This window comes from Tamandua tetradactyla, chromosome 2 (assembly GCF_023851605.1).
Source record: "Tamandua tetradactyla isolate mTamTet1 chromosome 2, mTamTet1.pri, whole genome shotgun sequence".
Classification (NCBI taxonomy): domain Eukaryota; kingdom Metazoa; phylum Chordata; class Mammalia; order Pilosa; family Myrmecophagidae; genus Tamandua; species Tamandua tetradactyla.
The window spans coordinates 178,006,958-178,032,042 of record NC_135328.1 but is presented as its reverse complement, the minus strand read 5'-3'; the positions used below and the strand labels follow the sequence as shown (position 1 = coordinate 178,032,042).

Sequence of the window (25,085 nt, the reverse complement as noted above, 5' to 3'; positions counted from 1 at the left end):
ATCCAATTTTTCAATTTGAGAGTCTTGTAATCACTAAAGACAGCCCCTAATGTTTGTTAATGAAGGGTCTTGGATCTGCTGGGAAATAACCCACCTCAAGTCCCAAATTATCTTCATTACAGAGATCAGATTTAACCTAAGTGGGCCCAAATGACATGCACCATAGCTTAGACTTTAACCTACAAGTCACTTATACATCATTCAGCCATTTTCTTTCATACGTTCTGTGAGCATGTAATCAATCTACACATGCTCAATAATCAGAACTCCTCTAATTAGATCACCTGGGGCCCCTGTACTCATTATCCTAAACCCTGCCCACCTTTTCTCTAATAAATTACCTGAATTACTGCAGTTCAGAGAGACAGATTTTGGGTGCATCAGGTAAAAGAATCCACAGCCTTTGTCTGGTAACAAACCTGTGGACAGATGCCCTGGGCCACCCACCCCCATTTCTTCATTCTATTTCCCTATGTGAAACTACAAGGGGCACTGCACCATAGTGTTGCCAAATCAACACAAGAAAGCTCCCAACCACCCTAGGCCTGCATATGTACTTCCCCCAATAAACATTCTGGACAAATCTCATCCAAAGGGGCCACTTTACCTCTCTAACTCTTCTTCCCACCTGTTCTATACCTTCCCTCAACTGACCCAGTTCTCCTTCCTTGCCTTGCTCCCCAATCATTCCTTTGTATCCTTTGAAATTCCATTCTGAGACCTAAAAACTCTCTTATATACGAGCATCCCTAGCCTTTTGTCAGACTGAAGCCTCCACCTTCTGCCTAAATGGAAACCTCACGGTCCTTAGGAGTACAGCATTCCCTGCAGCTCTCTCTCCAACATATCATCTTCTAAAGGTTGAGAGAGGAGATCAGTGTCTTATCACCACATACAGCTTCCAAACCATTACTCTCTTTCCCTCTTATAAAAGAAAAGTTACTGTGCCATTGAAGTTGCACCCCATTCAGCTGTACCACCTTCTTCTCCTTCCCATGAAACCATCATTTTCCAGTCATTGATCATGACTGCCATTCACTGAAGGTTCAAGATGCCTCCCTTTCTAACTCTTATCTGGTTAATCTCCTACCTCTGCATCTACTCCTCTTTCTCTTTTGCTGACTCATTTTCCCATCCTGGGAGCTAAATATTTTTATCACAGTTCTCTTCTCACTCAATCTTCTCTCCCTATACAATTCCAGTCACACTCATCCCTGTAATAACTAGCTATATATCAGCAACACAAATGGTGATCTCCGTGCCAGACCTCCCTTCTGATCTTGGAACAAGCTCTGCCTACTTGATATTCTCTGCTTACTTGTTTCATGCTGACATTGAAGAAAGGGCTGAGAATCTAGTGCCAGAGAAATGACAGTGAATATTTTTGTGTCCAAATCAAACAGCAGGCACAGGGTTAGTCTAGGAGTAGAGGGGGGGGGAAGATTTCGAGAACAGAGAGTTTCATAGCCCCTGGGGCTTGCAGCCAGGGTGCAACAGTCTATTTTAAATGTACAAAATTATTTTTGTTGGGTTAAGAACACAAAACTATATTGGGTATAATTTTTTTTTGTTCAAAGTTATTATATTTTTGTATATTACCTTTTAAATACTTTTTATTCAAAATATGTTACAAGATCACTTAAACTATTTTTAAATATAACAAATGGAGCCCACAAACTGCTGAATTCTGAGAATAAAATAGTTCTCCATTTTTGCCATTTAGTAAAAGCAGGCAAAACTTGCAAACATAAGATGTTAACTTAACAGAATAGATGTAATTCAGTTGCTACCCTGTCCTCCAGCCTGCTGGGGTTGTTCTCTAATATCTAAACAAAAAGTATTCAAGCCAGTGTCCCACATAATGTGGAAGTCTGTGCCATCTTTGATGTATTTTTTTATATTCCTGGGAGTATCACTGATTCTCACAGTCTTTAGTTCATAATTCTCTATTTTGTTCAAGGTTCTTCTTTGGACCTGGCCTTCCCATCTTTTCATTTATTCTCCTTACGGTTTCCCACTGTGCTGTTTTGAATCTGTTATGTACCCCAGAAAAGCCATGTTCTTTTAATCCAATTTTGTGGGGGCAGATGTATTGTTGGGTAGGAACTCTTGATTAGGTTGTTTCCATGGAGATGTGACCCACCCAATTCAAGGTGGGTCTTAATCTTTTCCTGGAGTTCCCCACCACCACCTTTTTCTATATGCTGTAAGGTGAGGTCACATTTCATGATTTTTCCGTGCGAGTATCCCATTATTGCAGCACCATTTGTTGAATTTTTGTTTGTCTGGTTTTTGGAAAGTGCTTTGTCCAGGAATCAAACCTGGGTCTCCCACATGGCAGGTGAGAATTCTACCACTGAACTATCTTTGCACCCCCTCCTGGAGCCCTTTATAAGCAAGAACTCAGAGACAACAGAGAGACCAGACTACCTAGACACAGATGCTTGGAGATGCTGAGAGCTTTCTGAACCCAGAAACCAGGAGAAAAAGACAGCAGACTTTGCTATGTGACCTTCCCATGTGACAGAGAACCCTGGATTCGATTGGCCTTCCTTGAGTGAACGTATCCTCTTGTTGATGCCTTAATTGGACATTTTCATTGCCTTAGAATTGTAACTTGTAACTCAATAAATCTCTTTTATAGGCCAATCCATTTCTGGTATATTGCATTCCAGCAGCTTTAGCAAATCAAAACACCCTCTCTCCCTGTTTTTCATTCCATGTCCCCCAGGCTGCCATTAAATATCCAAATTCCTCGCACATCTCATTTCTTTGGCAGAGCAATTCTGCTCTCCTTATCTCATACCACCAGCCTCTTTCATTCCTTACCCCTCCCAAGAATGAAGGAGTGTTTGCCTCAATAAAAAGAACCACCTATTTGTGTCATGAATTCTCTCCCTCCCCAGAAAGTGAAAATAAGCCAAAAATTCTTTTTGTAGGGCAATGCTTTTCTTCCCACTACACAGAGAAGGTCATTCTTTCTACATCAACATCTGCCTCTCCTCTGTGCCTCTGAATATGCATTTCCCTCTGCCTGGAATACCACACATATTTCCCCACCCTGCTCCTGGCCCACACATCCTACATGACTTTGAATCTCATCCATACCTCACCATTCTTGGCACATAGTACATGTTTGCTGACTGAATAAATAAATTATGTCTTCTCAATTCTCAAATACAAACAGTATTCATTTCTAAGAAGATCCCCAGGAAAAATAAAGCAAAATTGCCTCAGACTTTAATCTAATGGGCCTCATTTTCTGAGCTACCATTATCATCAGTTCCTGCTTCATTTCTAGAATTTTGATTGGCTCCTGCAAGCTGAAGTTTCATCAAAATTAGAACAAGTTTCCCTTTCCTTCCTCCTGTTCATTTGTGTTCAATTAATGTATTTCTGGAACAGAACATGTTGCTTATCAGACACCCAGCTACTTCCCTATGGTCTCTGCACCATTTTGTAAGACCTTTCTAGCATTTTGTCAACATTTGTGGATTTGCATTTCTGCCTCTGCAACATGGACAGCTGCAACACTAGTTGTTATCTAGCAATACAATTTTCCTGGTTTCTTAAGTTTCTCTAGATCCTTTGGAAAAGGGCAAATTTATAAGTAGGAAAAAAGAAGCTAATTTATAGAAAGGAATATACACATTCATTCAGATGTGGTCTTGATTTGGAGACAGATGACTATGGAGTCAGTTACAGCAGTATTTTGAGAATTACTTATTGTGTTGCTGGTTCCTAATGCTATAGCGTTCTTACATACATTGAAGGTTAGCAAGGGAACTGTTTCATCAACCCCAGTTTTCTGCACAATATCATATCATTGACCCCTAATACATCGGGCATTCTGTTGTTCCCCTTTTCAACACTTTATAAAAACATTTTGAGGGGTTTTCATAAGGTTTGTCATTTCTTGAACCTGAAAACATTTCAACTATCAGTACAGCAAGACACAGAGCTTCACACCTTTTCTGTCACATAGATTATATTACCAGGTCAAAATCTGACTCTAAAAGATGTTTGTTCAAAACTTGATTGGTAAGGAAACAGGCTATAAGTATGTGATGTGATTATGACATGGGCTTTGGAATCAACAAAGCACCTCTACAAACTAGCTATATGACTTTGGCAAGTCATTTCAATTCTTTCAACTCTAGGCTACTCTTTGGTAAAATGGGGTGGGAGGAGTTTGCATAAAAATTATTTCAACTAATAACTATAATAATTAAGTGAGATTAAGCATACATATGACAGTGAGCATAGAGTCTGAAATAGTAAGTGCTTATAGTAAGTGTCACTATGTTATCATTGTCATAGTGATGTCTTTAGTATCTGAAAATCTCCACATATTCCCTCCACATATTCCTCAGGATTCCTTTTCAGTTTGTTTGTTTTGCTTTGTATGCTGAGAGAACATCATATCCATAGCCATAGGGGATTTTTTAATGTGGGCAAGCAGCACTAATACATTTCAGTATTTTTTCCATGTGACTATCCCATTATTAAAGCACCATTTGTTGTCCTTTTTAGATTTGATCAGTGGTGTCTCAGGAAAACGTATAAGCAGTAAATTTCCTATTTTCATATATGATCTGTTCCTAAAATCTTTTATGTGAAAGTTCAACTTTACTGAGGAAGTGTCTTTGTATACACACACATATATACAATGTTTAATTGTATCTCTGATGATATATTTCCAGCATTTTTACCTGTTTCTTTAATTTTTTCCCTTCCAAATCAACACAACATGAACTGAGTTAATACCAATGGACATCCAAATGAGAAAAAAGAGTCACTATTTTCAGCATAACCTATTAATGGCCACTTTATCTCAATTGCAAAAAATCTATGATATTTATGTTTATCACCAGCATCAGCAATATTGTTTTTCTATTTTCCACTGATTTTTATAAAGCAACAGTGAAATGCATGAAAAACTCAAATAGTTGTACAAATAGTGCTTGTACAAAAGATGCAAAATCAAACTGTTGCCTGGCAAACAGCACCACACAGTGATAGAGCAAAATGTTCACTTATCAGCAGATATGCAAACATTCAAAATATTTTATTTAGAGATACTGATGTATGATGTACAAAAGAGGCTATGGATAAGTCAGGAACTCCTCTACTAATCTTTTGACACTGTTTTCTAAAGTTAAGGCCACTAATAATTTTTTTGCAACAATTATTCACCTGAGGATGTTAAGGGGGCAATTTCTTTTTAATGATGCTGATGTGTAGGAGCAGAGGAGACATCTGTGTGGGGAATGCCAGGAAGACCAAGAATATCATATCCATGGCCATGGAGGATTTTTTAATGTGGGCAGGCAGCACTAATATATGAGGTGAGTGGCCATTATAATGCAAATTGGAAATGTTTATTTCATGTGCCAGTATTTGCAAATGACTTACTGGATAGAGGCTTTCTTTTTTTTTCTTAGAAAATCTTGCAGCTTGTAAAGGTTTGGGTACCATAATTACTCCAGGTTTCACCAGCTTGCCGGTACAAATGAGGTTACATTAATAGTCAAAACTCAAAATTAGCTGCCTCAGACCCCATATGCTAGTCTGTAGGTAGTTGGATTGACAGATGGTCAGGAAGATTGGATAACCGGCAAATTTGTTGGTTTATTAAAGGATTACAGTGAGGACTAAGGGGGCAGTGGAAAATCTGGGTGTAATGGAGGAAGCATGGGTATCACTACCTAAGAGTGTCTACTTCCTCACCCACCCTGTACCTAGGGTGGGCCAGGGGTTGTAACAGAACTGCGAAACAATTTCCTGCAGCTAGTCTGTCTGTGATACCCAGGTCCTGAAGGTTCAAATAACACTTTAACAAAGGCTCAGTGTAGCCAATCAAAACATGGCATTACAAATGTCCCCCATGGTACACCATCTTGTCTCTTTTCCCCTCACCTAATTCTCTTCAACAGCCCCAAGTTACATATTAAAGAACATGATAAGGAAATGTAATAAGGAAAAAGCACACCAAGTCATAAGCCTTAATAACAAGCAGCACCAACTCTAACTCAACCCAGAAACAACTTACAAGAGCTTGGTGCCCATCACTGGCTGGGAGTCTGCCAAAACACAAGCTTCTGGCACAGAGGATGAAGTTCCAACAACAAACACTTCTGGCCTGGGGGAGTCTCGTATATGCTCAACACCACTATGGCTCCACAAGGCATCATGGCCTCAGGAGCACACAGAGGGATGGAACCCTCAGGAACAGAAGCTCTGCAGTGGTTCATGGTGAAGCAGCGAGGTCACCCCTGTTTTCTACTCAGGCAGATTCCCAAATTCTGCTGATTATGCTCCAATATCCTACAAATTTCTTATAGAAACTTATTTTGGCTTTTCTGTTTGGAAAAAAAAAATTGTCACAAGAATGTCCAGGACAGAACCGTTTGTGTGATCTAATGCACAACCTACTTCTAGGGAGAAATCAACATTACTGATAAAAATATTTGTGCAAACTTCTGATAAACTTTAATGGAATTTGTTCTGGGAAACCAGTCACTCACTGTTGCAGGTTGGGTACCTGCAAAAATAGCTCTGAAACAGAGTTTAACCTGAAGCACGTTTTATTGAGGAGTTGACCTTGAGAGGGACAGGAAGGAAGCAGTAGTGAAATGAGGGAGGAGACAAGCTGTGATGCAAGCTCAACAATAGCCTCAACTGACCTCATGGGAAGTTCGGGAGTTAGAATTACCCTTCCAAGGTACTGCACTTGAGTCAAGATAGTCAAGCCATTACATTCTTTAATCAATCAATCATCAAATGTGGGCCACCCTAGGAAGGGGTAAAGGGACTCTGTAGCTGAGCCAATCCCTGAAGGGGCTGATAACTGAAGACTACAGACAGCACTCCCATTAGCTGGGCCAACAAGCTCTTCATTGAAGGGGAATCTGGTGGTACATCTCAGTATCCACCACAAATACCCACCCAATTGACAGTGAAGACTCTAATGCCCTTTAATTAAGTTATCCCTTCTTTTTGTAATTAGTCTTAAAAATAATTAACTAATTTTTTTCCTAAACACTCTTGGTGCATACCAAGAGTGAATCTTTGAGGTGACCAACAAGAAGCCTTTTCCCTTGCAGCAAAGTCTTAATAAGATTTAGACATATGCTCAAAATTAAATGGTCTTACATTTTCTATCACCACTATTGTTCTTCTGGGTCGCAGTGCTCATTCCCTCCAGAGGAGACAGTCATGAATAATACAGACGCTGAACAAGGAAACAAATATGCATTATGGGTGTTGTACTAGATAGTAAACTTTGTAAGGACAGGGACTGTGTCTTATGGTCACTGCTCTATTTCCAAGTGCAATGTTTAGCACATCATAGGCACTAAATAAATACTTATAGATTAATATATGAATTTTGTATTCAGATTTGTCCCTTCCTTTTTTCCAAACAGGATTTCTAGCACCTCAAGCTTGGGGTTCTAGGTTTTCTCTTTCCACTATGTGAATTTCCCCAAAAGTCCTCCCTGACCTCCTATAAATGGGTTTATGGAAAGTCTCATTGATTTGCAGACATGTCTATAAAAATCTGGCACTCCATAGTCCTCAAGCCATAACCCTATTATTTCCCCACTGTTAAGTTTCATGACTGTACAATGGGTTGGCTTAACAACAGAGATTCATTGGCTTGTAGTTTCAGAGGCCAGAATGTTTGCTTCCTCCTGGGGTCAGTATCTTATGGTTGGCTGGCAATCTTTGGGGTTCCATGGCTTTTCCATCACTTGACAATGTACATGACAGCATCTCCTTTCTCTTTCAGGTTCTGTTGACTGTCAGCCTCCAGGTACTTCCTGTAGCTTTTCTTTCAATGCTCAATTTCCTTTGTTTATAAGAACTTCAGCCTAATTGGATTAAGGTCCACCCTTATTCAGTTTAGGCGCACCTTAATTAATAACATCTTAAAAGATCCAATTTCCAAAGGGGTTGGGACCTGAACATGCCTTTGACGTGACATGACTCAATCCCCAACACTCACCAATTTACTAAGGAGGAAAAAGAAAAATATGATTATAGCAGCTAAGATAATACATACAAATTTGGTATTGGTATCTGTGTTGGTATTTATTAACTGCAAACAACTTTTCTAGGCTATGTTCTTCCCTGATAATCTTTTGCACAATACATAAGGTCAGTATAGATACATACATGCATTTTTATGTAGATAAATATATTGCTCTAGAACATATTAGTCCAGATAAAATGTTCATGAATATTCTAAAATTAGATTGATGGGAAATTTTACTTTTCCATTAAAATTTGTGATCACAAGTATTCAGCCCAAGAATATGAGGAGTCAACTTCCTGCTCTCAAACGTTTAGGTATTTTTCTTACTCCTAATAACAGTGAGGGTTCCATCAGGAGTTAGAATCCACATAAGTAATTTGAACAGGAAAAATTTAATATGAAGAATTGTTGACTAGTTAAAATGTGGTTAATTACTAAAAAGGACAAAGGAAAACTCTAAGGGTCACAGAAATAGTAACTAGAAAAAACAGCCACTGCTTCTAGTGCTGGGAGTGAACAAAGAAGGAACATGGGAACTTAGAAGAGCCCTGTCAACCAATGAGAGATTTTGACAACTTTGGAGAGGGCAAGACCACCACAGAACACCAGACCATAGGCGACAAAGGAATCTGCCAGAGAATGTGAACTCTGGCAGCTGTTCTGCAAAAACTGTGGAAACACTTGCTGCAGCTTGTCCACAGCACAAGCCATAGCTGGTCGACAGGAGTGGCAGGCAAGGTGGCAGAAAAACTTGCCAGAGGGCATGAGCCTCAGCAGGTCTGGGGGAGTGGCCCAATGCCAGGTAGCAGAGAAACTAGCCACAGGGCATGGGCTGCATCTAGTAAATACACAGGAAGAGCTAGCTACTGGATGGCAGAGAAATTGCTGGGTGGTACAGCCTGAAACTAGTTCAGGAGGGTCATGGAGGTGAGCACTACTGGGTCCCCTACATTCTGATCCACTTGCTGTCATGCAGAATATAGCACACTGGAAGAAGGAAGGAAAGTCATCACTCTTACAATGTCCCTGTGGCATGCTCTGTTGCAAAGACTAACTGTCCTCCAGCTGGTAAAATAGAAATGCCTACAGATTCTAGCACCAATATCACAAAGAGGGAAAAGAAGAGCGGATTTAGAGCTGAGGTGCAATAAGTTTATATTTGGCAGAGACCATCCCTTTGGCTTCAAAGCATCCAAATGCACCCGTCTATACAGATTTGAACTTTCACACAACAAAATAACTCTATGTTTTACCTGAGAAATATAGTTTTTTTTTTTTTCAAATGAAATAGTTCTCACACTCTCGCCACAAGGAGACAACACACGGTCCCAAGTTATTATGGCAATCACTGGCTACAGTAATTGATCCTGGAATTCAGTCATGATTTCACTGAATATTCTGCTCTCTAAGGGCAAAATTTTAAAGTTAACATCCAATAACTGATATATAAATTAACAAGGGTAAGAAGGAGCAAGAAGGAAAAAATAGTTAATATATACAAATAAATATATACACATAAGTAGGAGAAAATATACAAAGCTATTTAACTTATCATTTCTATAATTTTTGCGTGACTCCCTAGTTTATATCTATGATTTCCTTTTTCAATTATGCCTTCCATACTTCCTTTGCCTTCAGCTAGAACCTCAGCTGTTTAGGGCTCTTTACTTGATGTGGTGACAACACTTCATTCCTAAAGTGTCTAAGTTCTTAATAGTTCTGCCTTTCCTTTGGTTGCTGTAATAGTCCATTAACCTTTGCTGTGGAGCACGGAAGAGCAAAAAGGAGCCTAAAGAATCCACTGGTTCCAGACAGTTCTGCTTTTCCCTACTGTGTACCAGCAACTTAATTCCCCAGTGGTAACTGGGATCAATTACTTTATCCAATAGAGTACTCCCTTTTTCTTCTTGTTAATTCAGTGGCACAAGAAGCAAAAAATGGCCAGATGACAGCCTCCAATTAAATGGAACAGTTGTGTTCCGTTTTGGACGCATTCTCTGATTAAGAATAAAGATTTCCAAACTATCAAAGCTCAAATTTGTCAAGATGGGAAGCAAAAGTTCTGAATGGGTTGTTGAGCATAAGGGTGAAAAGAGCCACTGCCAATTGCATACCTTGATTCTCAGACCCATATATCCTGGCCGTAGGGAAGAGGGTGCCATATACTTGTCTCTGAATCAGAGCATATACCACGTCCTGTAAGACAGAACCCTATCATTTCAGAGTGTTGTCTCCCAACTGGCACCAAAACTAGTCCTCACTAAGCCATTCCACCTTATATTTAGGGCAGCTACTTCTAGGTGATGGCATATATAATATGGCCAGTTAATTCCACAGGCATGAACCCATCGCTCTACAGAACACCATGACAGTGGATAAACCATTCCGGCAGAAACATTACAGGTAGGGATGGCTAATCCATATCCAGAATATGTGTTTATTCACCCTGAGGATGAATTTATGACCCTTCCATGAGAGAGGAAGTCTACTTTTCAGCATTAGGGAATGCTGTTATATTGGAGGTTCAGCGTTGATATAATCCTGTTAACAGTTTAGGCACTTGGTAGCAGCTATAGTCAAGTCAGCCTCCACAAGGGGAAGTCCATGCCGTTGAGTCCATGCACAGTGTTAATCCCTACTACTATAGCCACTGTGTTTATGGGCCCATTAGACAAGCACTGGGGTGACTGTTGAAAGGGTACAGAATTGCTCCAAAATCCTAGAGGCACAGATTTGCTCTAAAATCCTCCTACTGGTACTTGCAAACATTTTATTCATCATATTTTCTACAGACACTTGAGTAACATTGGATCTTCTGAATCATAAGGATGAAATAGAAGTGCATTTTTCACTACAGCCTGGACATGTTTCAGAAGCTTTTCTTGTTCTGGTCCACATTCAAAACTGACAGCCTTGTGGGTGACTCCTTAGATGATCCCAAGTAATGCATTCAAAACGTGGTATGTATTGCCTCTAAAATCCAAAAGTGCCTACCAGTGTTAGGCCTCCTTTATCATAGTAGATGGCATGTCAACTTGGTAGCATCTTGGAGAGGATAACCCAACATGCTCTAGACTACCTTTCGCTAAGGTGTCAGGTCTTTCAGGTTTATCTCCCACTATCTTGTTTGTATATATCTTACTAAGGCTTCCAAATTAACTGCTGCTTCCTGCTTACCAGATCCAAATAGTGTGATGACATCAGTTTAAGGGACAAGAGTGACGCTTCATGCAAGGGAAAGACAATCAAGATCTCTGTCAAGTATGTCATTGTAGAGAGCTTGAGGGCTGGCATAGACCTGAGACCTGTCAGTGAACATGACCTTGTCAAGTAAAAGTAAACTGCTTCAAGCAGCCTGTAATTTGGTATGGAGAAAAAAGCTTTAGCCAGATCAGTAGCTACAGAACAAGTGCTAAGTTCCCTGTTGATTTGCTCCAATAAAGATACTCACCTATAAAAGAATTGTAATTAAAGGAACAACTTGATTCAAGTTTTTTGAAGTCTGAAGTCCTTCTCCAAGTCCATCCTACTTTTGCCCAGGCCAAATAGGAGAGTTAAATGGAGATATGATAGAAATCACCATCTTTGCATATTTCAAATCTTTGATATGGCATTGATCTCTGCAATTCCTCCAGAAATTCAGCATTCTTTCTGGTTTACTATCTTTGAGGGAAGAGAAAGTTCTAGGAACTTCCACTTAATCGTTCCTACCATAATGGCTGTCACGGCAGGGGTTAGAAAGCCAGTGTGAAAATTTTGTCTCTGCTCAAGTACCTCTGTTCCAACTATTATTTCAGGAATTGAAGAAATAACCTCAGGGTGGGTCCATGGACCACCTGTTCCCAACACCAGTGGAAATTAGGCTGACTCTGTGTATCATCTGACTATCATAAGCCCATACTCTGGGGGGGGCTACAGTGGCATTTTGAGCACCAATGAATTAATATCAATTCAGAGATAATGTCTAGTCATACCCCAGTGGTATGGGTATTTCTTTTTCTCCAGTGCTATCACTCTAGTAAATGCCATCAGGTCTCTCTAGAGAAGCTCAGAGGAAAATTGACAGTATATACTCATGGCAATTCTGCAGGGCTTTTCTTCAAAGTAACTTGGCCTCCCCTTTAATCGAAGTGCTCTGGATCTGGGACCTGGTTTAATTCTGGAAAGTGGGTGAGAGGTTGTGGCTCTTCACTGAAATGACTCAAATTAAAATTTTTGTCGCCAAACCTAGAGCCCAATATCACAAAGCAGGGGAGGGAAGTGTGAATTTGGAGCTTTTAAACAATAAATTAATCTTTGGCAACTTCTTCATCATTTTGCTTAAGCATCCATCTGTTCATTTACTCACACATTTACTGAGTAATGGCACAAGTGGCTAGGCACTGGAAATATAAAGTAGAATAAAAGTTAGTCCCTGTTCTTAAGCAGCATATGATTTTAATTAGCATCTGGCTTCTTCAGGAATTGTCAGATGTTATTAGAATACCTGTTGCATTCCTGGTCCTCTAAGCTGAGCCAGAAGGGCAGGAACATGTTTTATTTATTAGGAATTGCATTTGGTGACTAGTAATAGAGATCTAACTAAGGTAACTTGCACATATTTATTCTCTCGTACAAGAGAATTCTGGAGGAAAGCAGTCTGACCTTCATATGCTCCAGAATGTCATCATCAACCAGGCTTCTTCCATTATTTTGCTTCAGCATCCTTTATGCAGCTTCTATCTTCAAGGTCAAAAGTTGGCTATTGGCACTTCAGCCATCATGTCAGAGCTCTGAGCAGGTAGAAGATAAAAGTAAGGGAATTAATTAAAGTTAAAGAACTTTCCTCGATGCCCTTCTGCTTATATCTCATTGGCTACTGCATCTTCAAAAGAAGTTGGTAAATAAAGTTTTTCTCTGGACAAATTGCCAGTAAAGATTCCCTTACTAAGAAGGTAAGAATGAATATTGGATGGGCGACTAACATCTGTAGATCAAAAGAAACAAAACAATCACAGGAGTTTAATATACAGAATATAAACAGAACTTTTACAATTCAACAACAAAAAGATAAACAACACACTTTAAAAATGAACAAAAGACCTGTACAGACATTTCTCTTCCACAGAAGATATACAGATGGACGACAGGCACGTGAAAAGATGTTCATCATCATTGGTCATTTAATAAATGCAAATCAAAACCACAATGAGATACAGCTTCTTACCCACTAAGATGGCTATAGACAAAATAACAAGAATTGGTGTCTTAGTTTCCCAGATGCTAAAACAAAAACAAATGCCAGCTAATAAAATAAATGCAAACAAAAATCCTACTGGCTTAAACAGTGAAAAAAATTTTGGGCTCATGGTTTTGAGGCTAGGAGAAGTCCAAAACTGAGGAGTCAGCAAGGTGTTTTCTCCCCAAAGACTGGCATTCTGGGGTAGGTGCCAGTGATCCTTGGTCCTTGGCTTTTCTGTCACATGGCAATGCACATGGTGGCATCTCCTTCTTTCTCCTCTGGGTTTCATTGACTTTGAGTTTCTGGCTGCTCCACATGGCTTCTCCTTCTGTGTCCAATTTCCTTTGCTTTTTAGGATTTCAACTATATTGGATTAAGGTGTACTCTCATTCAGTTTGGGCAACCTTAATTAATAACGTCTTCAGAGTCCTATTTAAATGGGTTCCCACCCACAGGATCTGGGGTTGGAACCTGAGCATACCTATTGTGGGGGGCATGATTCAATCACCTACAGTTAGTGAAGATGTACATTGCTGGTAGGAATGTAAAATGGTACAGTTGCTATAGAAAATAGTTTGGCCATTCCTCAAAAAGTTCAACATGGAATTACCAGATGACCCAGCAATTTCACTCCTAAGTACATACACAAAAGAAGTGAAAGAGGTACTGAAACAGATACTGTGCTGGTTTGAAAAGAAGCATGTTCCCTAAGAAAAGCCATGTTTTAATATAAATCCCATTTCATAAAGGTAGAATAATCCCTATTCAATACTGTATGTTTGAAACTGTAATGAGATCATCTCCCTGGTTGATGTGATTTAGTCAAGAGTGGTTATTAAGCTGGATTAGGTGATGACATGTCTCCACCCATTTGAGTGGGTCTTGATTAGTTTCTGAAGTCCTATAAAAGAGGAAACATTTTGGAGAATGAGAGATTCAGAGAGAGCAGAACGATGTAGCCATGAGATGCAGAAAGTCCACGAGCCAGCAACCTTTGGAGATGAAGAAGGAAAATACCTCCCGGGGAGCTTCATGAAACCGGAAGCCAGGAGAGGAAGCTAGTAGATGATGCCATATTCACCATGTGCCCTTCCAGCTGAGAGAGAAACCCTGACTGTGTTCGCCATGTGCCTTTTCACTTGAGAGAGAAACCCTGAACTTCATCGGCCTTCTTGAACCAAGGTATCTTTCCCTGGATGCCTTTGATTGGACATTTCTATAGACTTGTTGCAATTGGGACATTTTCTTGGCCTTAGAACTGTAAATCAGCAACTCATTAAATTCCCCCTTTTAAAAGCCATTCCGTTTCCGGTATGTTGCATTCCGGCAGCTAGCAGACTAGAACAGATACTTATTCATGAATATTCATAGCAGTACTGTTCACAATAACCAAAAGGTGGAAACAAACCAAATGTCCATTCACAGAAGAATGGATAAACAAATTGTGGTATATACATACAATGGAATATAATTCAGCCATAAAAAGGAAATTTCTGTTACATGCTACATCTTGGATGTTGGATAAATCTCAAAAACAATATGCTAAGTGAAAGAAGTCAGACACAAAAGGTCACAAATTCCAAGATTCCATTCGTATGAAATATTCAGAAGAAGTAAATTGATAGAGACAGAAAGCACCACCTTTGATGGTTGCCAGAGGCAGGGGAGGGAGGAATGGAGAGGATTGCTTAATACATACAATGTGTTTTTCGAGCACAATGAAAAATTTTCAAACTAGAGAAAGTAGTGGTTGTACAACATCGTGAATGTACTAAATGCAATGAAATTTTGCACATTTAAAATGCTTAATTGTATCTTATGTGAATTTCACCTCAATTTTAAAAAGAAAAGAAAAGAAACAGCACCCATAAGCAAAGAAATAGTGGAATCCTCCCTTCTTTTGTGAAAATGGAAGAGGAAAGCATCTTATTTTTCAATTACATGTATTTTTTGTCCTTTTATTTCAGAGACATACAATACCACTAGAAAGGAATGGCAATAATTTAATATGGAACATGGTCTTCCTTTTGCTGAGTTTTTAGTAATCTTTTTTTTAGGGGGAAGGGAAGTGACGTCTGAAGGGAAAGACATGGTAGGTATAAAGTGGGACTTTTGGCACTGGTAAGTCTCTCCACTTTCAGAGATGTCATATTTCTTAATTTTCTCTAAAAGAACTTAATTTAAATTCTGGGTTCCTCTTCCCAAAGGGCATGTAGGAAATTTAACCTCAGAAAATTAGCTAGTGAGATCTTCGTGGGGCCAAAGTGTCCAGAAGAACCCTCTGGTCATCATTTATCAATCACTTGCCCATACAAGTTATCTCTGGGTATCCTTGTCCTGGCCCACATATCTGCTCAAATCTGCTGCTTGGCTGCTCCCCTGTGCTTGGGGCACAGAACTCTTGATAAGATCCACAGTCTTGAGAGAAACACATAACCATAGCCGCCTGAGTTCCACTACTTGTAAGAAACTCCAGCCTCTATATCCTTCCTCCACACCAAAGGACTTTTTTTAGTCTGGGGACATGCCTCTTTCCTACAGCCCTGCTCTCCTCAATGAAAAGAGAAGCCAGGAAAGTTTGCCCCAGACCTCTCCCAAAGCATCAAAATAGAGAGCCTACTGTCTTTTGAATGGGGAAGGAAACAAAAATATTATTTGCCACATTTTATTCAATATCCTTTCAAAATCATTGATCCCTTCCAGTAGCCATGTTTCTTGATGATGATTGTGTAGCTTTCACAGTGTGACTGTGTGATTGTGAAAACCTTGTGTCTTATGCTCCTTTTATCTACCTTGTCAACAGATGAGTAGAACATATGGAATAAAAATAAATAATAGGGGGAACAAATGTTGAAATAAATTTAGTTTGAAATGCTAGTGATCAATGAAAGGGAGGAGTAAGGGGTATGGTGCATATGTTTTTTTTTCTGTTTTTGTTTTATTTTTCTGTTGTCTTTTTATTTCTTTTTCTGATTTAATGCAAATGTTCTAAGAAATGATCATGATGATGAATATGCAACTATGTGATGATATTGTGAATTACTGATTATATATGTAGAATGGAATGATCACATATTAAGAATGTGTTTCTTTCCTGTAATTTTTTTTAAAAATAATTAAAATTTTTTTTTAAAAAAAAGAATGTGTTTATATGTTGCTTATTAATAAATTTTTTTTTAATCAATGAAGTATTGACCAATGGAATCAAATTCAGAGTGCAGGAATAGACCAACAAACTATGATCAACTGATCTTCAACAAGGCTCCCAAATCCGCTGAACTGAGACAAAATAGTCTGTTCAAATAAATGGGCATGGGAGAACTGGATATCAATAACCAAAAGGATGAAAGAGGACCCTTACCTTACACTCTATACAAAAATTAACTCAAAATGGATCAAAGACCTAAATATAAGAATTAGTACCATAAAGCTTCTAGAAGAAAATGCAGGGAAACATCTTTAAGACCTAGTATTAGGAGGTAGCTTCCTAAACTTTACACCGAAAGCAAAAGCAACAAAAGAAAAAATAGACAAATGGGAACTCCTAAAAATCAAATGCTTCTGAACCTCAAAAGACTTTGTCAAAAAGGTGGAGAGACAGCCAGTACTCAATGGGAGAAAATATTTGGAAATCGCACGTTGTTCAAAGGTTTGATATCCTTTATACATTAAGAAATCATTCAACTCAACAACGAAAGAACAAACAACCCAATTATAAAATGGGCTAAAGACATGAATAGGCATTTTTCTGAAGAGCAAATACTGATGGCAAAAAAAAAATCCCAGGAAGAGATGCTCATTTTCATTAAGTATAAGGGAAATGCAGATCGAGACTGCAATAAGATGCCACCTCACACCTATAAGAATGGCTGCTATTAAACAAACAGGGAACTACAAGTATTGAAGAGGGTGTAGAGAAATTGGGACACTTATGCACTGCTGGTGGGAATGTATAATGGTACAGCTGCTATGGAAGACAGTCTGGCTGTTCCTTAGAAAACTAAGTATCGAGTTGCCCTATGACCCAGCAATAGCACTACTTGGTATATACCCAGAAGAGCTGAAAACAGTGACACAGACATTTGCACACCTATGTTCATAGCAGCAATATTCATGATTGCCAAAAGATGGAAGCAATCCAACTGCCCATCAACAGATGAGTGGTTAAACAAAATGTGATATATACATACAGTGGAATATTTTGCAGCAGTAAGACGAAATGACGTCTTAAAGCACATGACAAGATGGATAAGCCTTGGTGACATAATGCTGAGTGAAATAAGCCAGACACAAAGGATGGAGACGGTATGATTTCGCTTTAATGACCTTGGTAAAGGTAAACCCAGAGGCTTATAATATAGAACATAACGGACCTAGAGCTACACAGAAGCATGAGATGGGTGAACGATTAGCTGATGAGGTTGAACTTAAATATAAGGGAATGGATAGAAGTGAAGGCAGTTCATTAGTGGGTCTGTAAGTAATATTGTCATATTGAAAATGAACATGATTAAAAAGGTTGTATAGAGACATATTCCACCAATTAACATTACAATATAAATAAATTATTGCATGAAAAAAAATCATTGATCCCTGCCCTCTATATAGTGTCACATAGATCACCTCTTGTGTGCTCTCGTGTAGAAAATGATAGCTGTGCACCTATCACAATAGTTTATGCTCAGTCAGCTCTGAAGGGACTGTTCACCGTGTTCCCAAACCTCCCCTCTCCCCTACAAAAAAAAAACAAAAAGGAAAATTAGGAGAATCTCTTCTCAAGTGCTATAGGTAAGCAGGCCTAGATTTGAATCCTCAAATCTACTACAGACTGAACTGTGATACTGGAAAAAGTATTTAATATTTACAAGCCTTTCAGTTTCTCACACACACAAAAAGAAGGTATATTAGGACTTAGTCAACTGCACTCATAATTCATGTTGCTTCCCTTAAGTGTCCCTTCCTGTGCCGCAGAGGTGAGAAGCAAAAAATTATTTCCCAAATTTATTTGTAGCTAGGATTCTGGATGACAGTTAGGTTACATTAATTAGTGTACTTACATATAAAAGAAGTTAACTTTCAGTTGCTTTTGACTGTTTTCAAGGTTGTGGGAGTACAGAGATTGAGTTTTACTGCAGCACTATTCCAGTTTTAGTTTCCTGCATATTAGAGGTCAAAAAATAGTAGCAGAAAAGATGATGGCTGGACTATATGTTCCAGTGTCCAGTTATCAAATTGAGGAGAGTTGAGAAGCCACTGTGGAAACAACTCCAGCTATTTCCTCAATCCTAGAATGTATCTACAGCTATTTGTTCTTGAACTCAATGATTCCAACCATAGCCTTCCAATTCCCCACCTATTTTCTCAGAATCATTCCTGGAAGCCCATTCTAGAGATTTCTCATCCTAGAGGTGCTCTTTTGTAAGTATCTAATTCTCTGGGTTAAATTTCTTTCTTTTTTAAATACATGAAATGGTTTCTGTTTTTTTACTCAACCTAGACTAATATGTAAGCAATGAAATTGTTTCTACCTCTTCGTTGTTTTGAGGATTTAAAGAGATAAATCATATAAAGCAATCAGTCTAGTGCCTTGCACATGAAGCATGATAAAAAAAATTATAGCAATGATTATTACAACACATTTTTCTAGTCTCTTATTTTGCTACTTGATGTAGAGCCTCAATGTATCTCCCTTTATTTGTTCCCAAATCCTGGGTGGGCTACAAAACATTCTCTCAAAGAACTGGAGGACCCTGCGCTTTTCCTCTGCTTTCATTATATACCTCAAACCAACAATCTGTCATGTAATGTTTATCTATCAGTTCTAACCCACAATGCTTTGGGGGAATAAGACACATTTTACTTCACTGTGGAGATTCTAATGGTTCACTGCTCTTCATTTTGCTGTAGGCATCCCAAAAGTGCAGTGCTCCTCACCACATGTTTAGAGATTTGGAAAACACTTTTCTAGAGTAGATGAGAAGTGAAAAATATTGAGCATGTTGATTTCAGTTCATTCAATGAGTTCAGTGGAGCATTAGGAGATTGGTAATATGAACATTAAGTATAAACCCAGTTAAAGACAAATTAATCCCCTGCTTCAAATTTCCTTTCTAGTCTTTCTTTTCTTTACATTTTTTAAAATTGGATACAATTCACATAGCATAAAACTCACCATTTTAGAGTGCACAATTGAAAGGCATTCAGTCACAAGATTGCACAGTCACAAGACTGTGCAACTATCAGCACTATCTAATTCCAGAATTTTTTTCATAACCCACAATGAAACACCATACCTGTTAGCAGTCACTCCGCATTCCCCCTCCTCCCCTCATTATTATTTTTTTGTTGGTTTTTTTTCTTACTCGTTTGTCTATACATTGGATAAAGGGAGTGTCTGTCACAAGGTTTTTGCAGTCACATGGTCACACCTTAAAAGCGCTATAGTCATTTAATCATCTTCAAGAATTAAAATATAAACAAACAATTAAGTAATTTAAAAATTAAAAAAAAATTATAGTTCAATGGTTTCAGATATTTCCCTCTATCTGCTCCAATACCCCCAAAACTGAAAAGGGCTATCTGTATACTGCATAAAAATAACCACCAGAATGATATCTTGACTCTATTTGAATTCTCTCAGCCACTGAAACTTCATTTTGTTTCATTTCTCTACCCTATGTGGCCATGCAGTCTTTCTCAATCCTGCAATGTCAGGGCCAGGCTTATCCCCAAGGGTCATGTCCCATATTTCCAGGAAGATTTATACCCATGGGAATCATGTACCACATAGTGGGGAGGGCAGTATGTTTACCTGTGGAGTTGGCTTAGAGAGGCCACATAAGAGCAACAAAAGAGGTTCCCTGGAGGTGACTCCTAGACATAAGCATAAGCGGACTTAGCTTCTTTGCAGGAATAAGTTTCGTAAGGGCAAGCCCCAAGATTGAGGGCCTGACCCATCAAATTGGCAGTCCCCAATGCTTTGAGAATATCAGGTGAAGAAGTTTAATATTTCCACCTTTTTCCCCAGTCCCTCACAGGGACATTGCAAATACTTTTTATTTTCTTCCAGATTACTCTGGGATGTATCAGGGCATCTCACCAACCTGCATAAACCAACAAGATCCCACTCCTTACTGAAGGTTCCATGAAGTTACGGTGTTTGAATAAACTGACCACACAAGTTAAATCAGATAGCGTGCTACCAAAATTATAAATTTTGCACCAAATACACATCTCTTCATTTGTTCTCACCCAGAAGTTGAAGTTTTAAAATATAATCAATATCATCCTTTACCCTTTAGTCTGATTTACATTAGTTCTAGCCAAGTCAGCTTCATTCATATCTCTAATCGAAGTCTGATCACTTTTTCAGTGTTTTTAACACTTGTTGTATGAGGTAATGCTGACTTTCATAGCTGCTGAACTCTAGCTCTGAACTCTAGTTCATATATTATGAGCTCAAAACCACCTGATTCTCATTACATTTACTGCATTCACTTTTTAGATTCTGTAGGAAGCAAAACATTTGCAAATGTTTTCTCCCATTCTGTGAGTTGTCTTTTTATTTTCCTTGATAATGTCCTTTGAATCACAAAAGTTTTATATTTTGGTGGTGCCCAATTTATCTATTTTTTCTTTTGTAGCTTATGGTTTTTTTTTTACTTTTTATTCTGAAACACATTCAAATTTATAGGACAGGTAAATAAATAATGCGAACCCCAAACAAGGAACACAAACATACCCCCATCCCCTTAGATACCCATATTCATCAATTTTTAACATTTTGCCATATTTTCTATCTATCTATCTATCTATCTACATACCTACCCACCTACCTACAATCCATTTTCTGAATGCTTGAGTGTAGATTATATTAATGACGCTTTTGAACACTTAATTCTGCCATGTACATTTCCCAAGAATGCGAATATTCACTTATGTAGCCACCTTAAGTGCAGTTACCAAGTTCAAGAAATTTAACATTGATAAAAAGCTTACACTATATATTCTAATTTTTTTCATATAGTCCCAATATCCCTTTAGCCTTTTCTCCTCCCTTGTTAGAGCTCATCCAGGAAGATGTAAGGCATTTAATTGTCATTGTGTATTTAGTTGCTCTTTCTATTCTTTTAATTGAGGAAACATATATATAATATAGACTTGCCTATATCAACTTCCCAAGCATACCATTCAATAGCATTAATCACATCTACAAATGTGCAGTACCCTGCCCTTCCAACCTAAAACTTTCCCATTTCCCTAAACAGAAACCTACACCCATTATGCATTGACTCCCCATTGTCCCTGCTCTCCATCCTGGCAACCTGTACTCTAACTGCTATCCCTATAAACTTGCATATTCTCTGATGCTTTCTTTGTAGTTACCATTGGAGCTTAAATTTAATATCCTAAATCTATAACAATCTCATTTGTTTTGCTACCAACTTAATTTCACCAGTATACACAGACTATGTTCCTATACCTCTCTGCCCCACCCACCTCTATGTAGACTTGTCACAAATTACATGTTCATATATTATGACCTCAAAACCACCTGGTTATCATTACATTTATGCATTCACCTTTTAGATTCTGTAAGAAGAAAAAGTGGATGTACAAACTGAAAATACAATGTAGTTGCACGTGTATTTATCTTGTTCATTACCTTCACCAGAGATTTTTACTTCTTCATGCAGCTTCAATCTATTATTATTGTGAAATCTATTATTTATCATCCTTTACTTTCAACCTACAGAACTCTCTTTAGCATCTCTTATAGGGCCTATCGAGTGGTGACAAACTACCTCAGCTTTTGTTTATCTGGGATTGTCTTCATCTCACCCTCACTTTTGAAAGAGAATTTTGCAGGATATAGAATTCTTGGTTGGCAACTGTGTGCTTTCAGCACTTTAAATATGTCTTTATCACTGCCTCCTTGCCTCCAGCGTTTCCAATGAAAAGTCAACACTTAATTTTATAGAGACTCCCTTGTATTTGATATGTTACTTCTCTCTTGTGTCTCTCTGAATTCTTTCTTTATCTTTGGCATTCCACAGGCTGAGTATGATATGCTGTGGTATGGATCTATTTGGTTTATCCTGTTTGGAATTCATTGAGCATCTTGGATGTGTATATTCATGTCTTTCATTAAATTTGGAAAATTTTCAGCCATTATTGCTTTTTTTTTTTTCTTTTGGCATGGAAAGGCTCCAGGAATTGAATGAGAATTCTGCTACTGAGCCATCATTGCATTGGCCCAGCCATTATTACTTTGAATGTTCACTCTGCCCCTTTCTCTCTTTCTTCTCCTTCTGGGACTCCCACAACATTTATATTTGTATATTTGATGGTGCTCCACAGGCTCCTCAGGCTCTGATAATTTTTCTTCATTCTTTTTTTTTCTCCGTACCTCAGACTGAATTGTTTCAATTTTCTTACCTTTGAGTTCTCTGATTTTTACTTCTGCCAGCTCCAGTATGCTCTCGGAATTCTTAAATTTCTATATCTGTAGTCTCAGTTGTTTGGTTCTGTAAGGCCTGGCCTCGTAGCCTCTGGCTGGAAGGTCCCCACCTGAACTAAAACCTGTGAACATCCGGGCATACAGCTGTTCAAACTCAGCCAATCAGGACCTGCCCTGGCAAACAAAGGACCCCCACTGCACATGGCCGGTAGCTATGCCCACTGCACAGGGCCGTAGTTATGTCCCCCAGCCATGGCCTGTAGCTATGCCCCCGGCCCTAAAGCATGCAAAACTCCTAACCTACTACAGGAGGCCCCGTAGATATCGTCAGCACCCCCCACTAGCTAGCCTATATCTAACCCCGCAGCTCCTAGGGGGGCGCGACTTCCCCGGCCCACACCCTGAGCACCCAGACCAGGGAACCTCGCCCCAGGACAATAAAATTTTAAACTCGGACTCAGTTTCTCTGATTTCTCAGTCAGCTACTCTCTAAAACCTGACAGGTTCCTTTTCATAATTTCCATTTTTATACTGATATTCTCTTTGTGTTCATCTATCATTTTTCCTGATTTCCTTTAGTTCTTTGACCATGTTTTCCTTGAGCTCTTTGAGCACAATTAGAATCATTTTTTTATAAAGTGTTTGTCTGGAGTATCCCAGGTCTGATCTTCCTCACTGATGGTTTCAAATATTTTAATTTTCTCCTTTGCTTCCTGTTTCTTTGTATGTTTTGTGGCCTTTTGTTGAAACCTGGACATTTTGATATTTTAATGTGTTATCACTGAAATTTAGGCTCCGAGGCATCTGTTCCTCAGGTTTATATCCAGCTAGCATTATAACAGAGCTTTCCTGAATGACAAGAGTGAAGAAGGAGAAAGAGAGAGAAAAAGAAGAAACACCATTCCCAGCCTTTGCAGATTGACCTGAGTGCTCTCCTTCAGGGCTTAGCCATACAATGAGTTTGGAGAACAACTCCAGGCCAAAGCATAGGGAACACCCTGATCCTTTCTGCACATGCATCCCGTCTTGGGCATGTGCACCTGGATCTAGGAATTGTCTTGTTTATTTGCATCTGAATGTCAGCTCTTCCCTAGAGCAGGTTTTTCATGGTCCCAGGTACTTCAGTGTTTGTCCTGTGGCCAACAGTCTCTGGCACCAGGCAGCACAACTTGACTGCTCTCTCACAACATTCTGTAGGAACACTTGGTGAGCTGTCTTCTCTATATAGGCCAAGTTCAGGGATGAGGAGTCCCTCAGACCACTACCAGAAATATTGAGCCAGATAAACATGCTTCCAGTTTGTGCCTGAGGGTTACTTTGATCCCTCCACTAGGAATGCGGGTCAGCTCTGTCCTGGAGCCAGTGAAGAATAAGGGAGAAACTGACAGGGCATCACAAGATCCTACTGCTTTTAAGTAGCCTTTTTCTTGATTCAGTACTCATCCTGTTGCAGCAGACCTTTGACTATTTTCTGGAGCCTAAGAAAGTTGTTTGTGCCAATTATTGCTTGTTGTTCAAAACTTCAATGATGGTATGGAGCCCTGAAGCATCTCACTCTACCATCTTGATTGAGGTGGGGCTGTTAGTTATGCTCTAGTGTCAAATCAAAGAAATCATTGCCTAATTGAAGGTCAAGAAGATTTACACCTATGTCTTCTTCTAAGAGTTTATAATTTTACCTCTTATTCTTAGAGCTTTGATTCATTTTAAGTTATTTTTTGTATATGGTATGAAGTATGCCTCCAAATTCATTCTTTTCGTGTGGGTATCCAATTGTCCCTGCACTATTTGTTGAAAAGACTATCCTTTCCCTGTCTAATTGTCTTGGTATCCTTATCAAAGGCCAATTGGCCACAGATGTATGGACTTATTTCTGGAGTCACAATTCCATTCCATCAATATCTATCTATCTATCCATATGCAGTATTCTTGGTCTTTTTACCAGTAGATCACTGTGACTATGAACTCGGGTCAGGATACCCAGTTTGACTCCTGGTTTCATTGCTTACATGCTATACAACTTCAGACAATTACTTAACATCTCAGAGCCTCAATTTCCACAGCTGTTAATGGAGATAATATTAGAACCTGTTACCTGGGGAGGTTGTTAATAATAACTGGGATAATGTGCACAAAACTTTAGCACAGGCCTGGAATATTGTAAGTGCTCAATAAATATTAGCTATTATTATTGTTGTTGTTATTATTATTCTCTCCTTACACTGTATGTCTAGTACAAGCAAGCAACAGAAGTCACCATCTCTCTAGAAACCTGTGAGGACAAATATGGTACTTCACTTGCTCAAATGGAGCACCTGTCACATGCAATAAGCTACAGAAGAGGTCAGAATGAGTAAAGCACAGCT

General features: G+C 38.9%; 1 long non-coding RNA gene across 4 annotated transcripts in view; it reads left to right on the top strand.

Moving 5' to 3' along the window:
- Nucleotides 1-8,073, top strand: part of LOC143663182 (uncharacterized) — a 65,067-nt gene extending 56,994 nt beyond the window's left edge. For all 4 annotated transcript variants that reach the window (XR_013165846.1, XR_013165850.1, XR_013165849.1 and 1 more), the window contains 2 exons: nucleotides 5,245-5,348; nucleotides 7,793-8,073. This is a non-coding gene — a long non-coding RNA (uncharacterized LOC143663182). The remainder of the gene's footprint in view (nucleotides 1-5,244; nucleotides 5,349-7,792) is intronic.
- The last annotated feature ends 17,012 nt before the right edge of the window (nucleotides 8,074-25,085 follow it).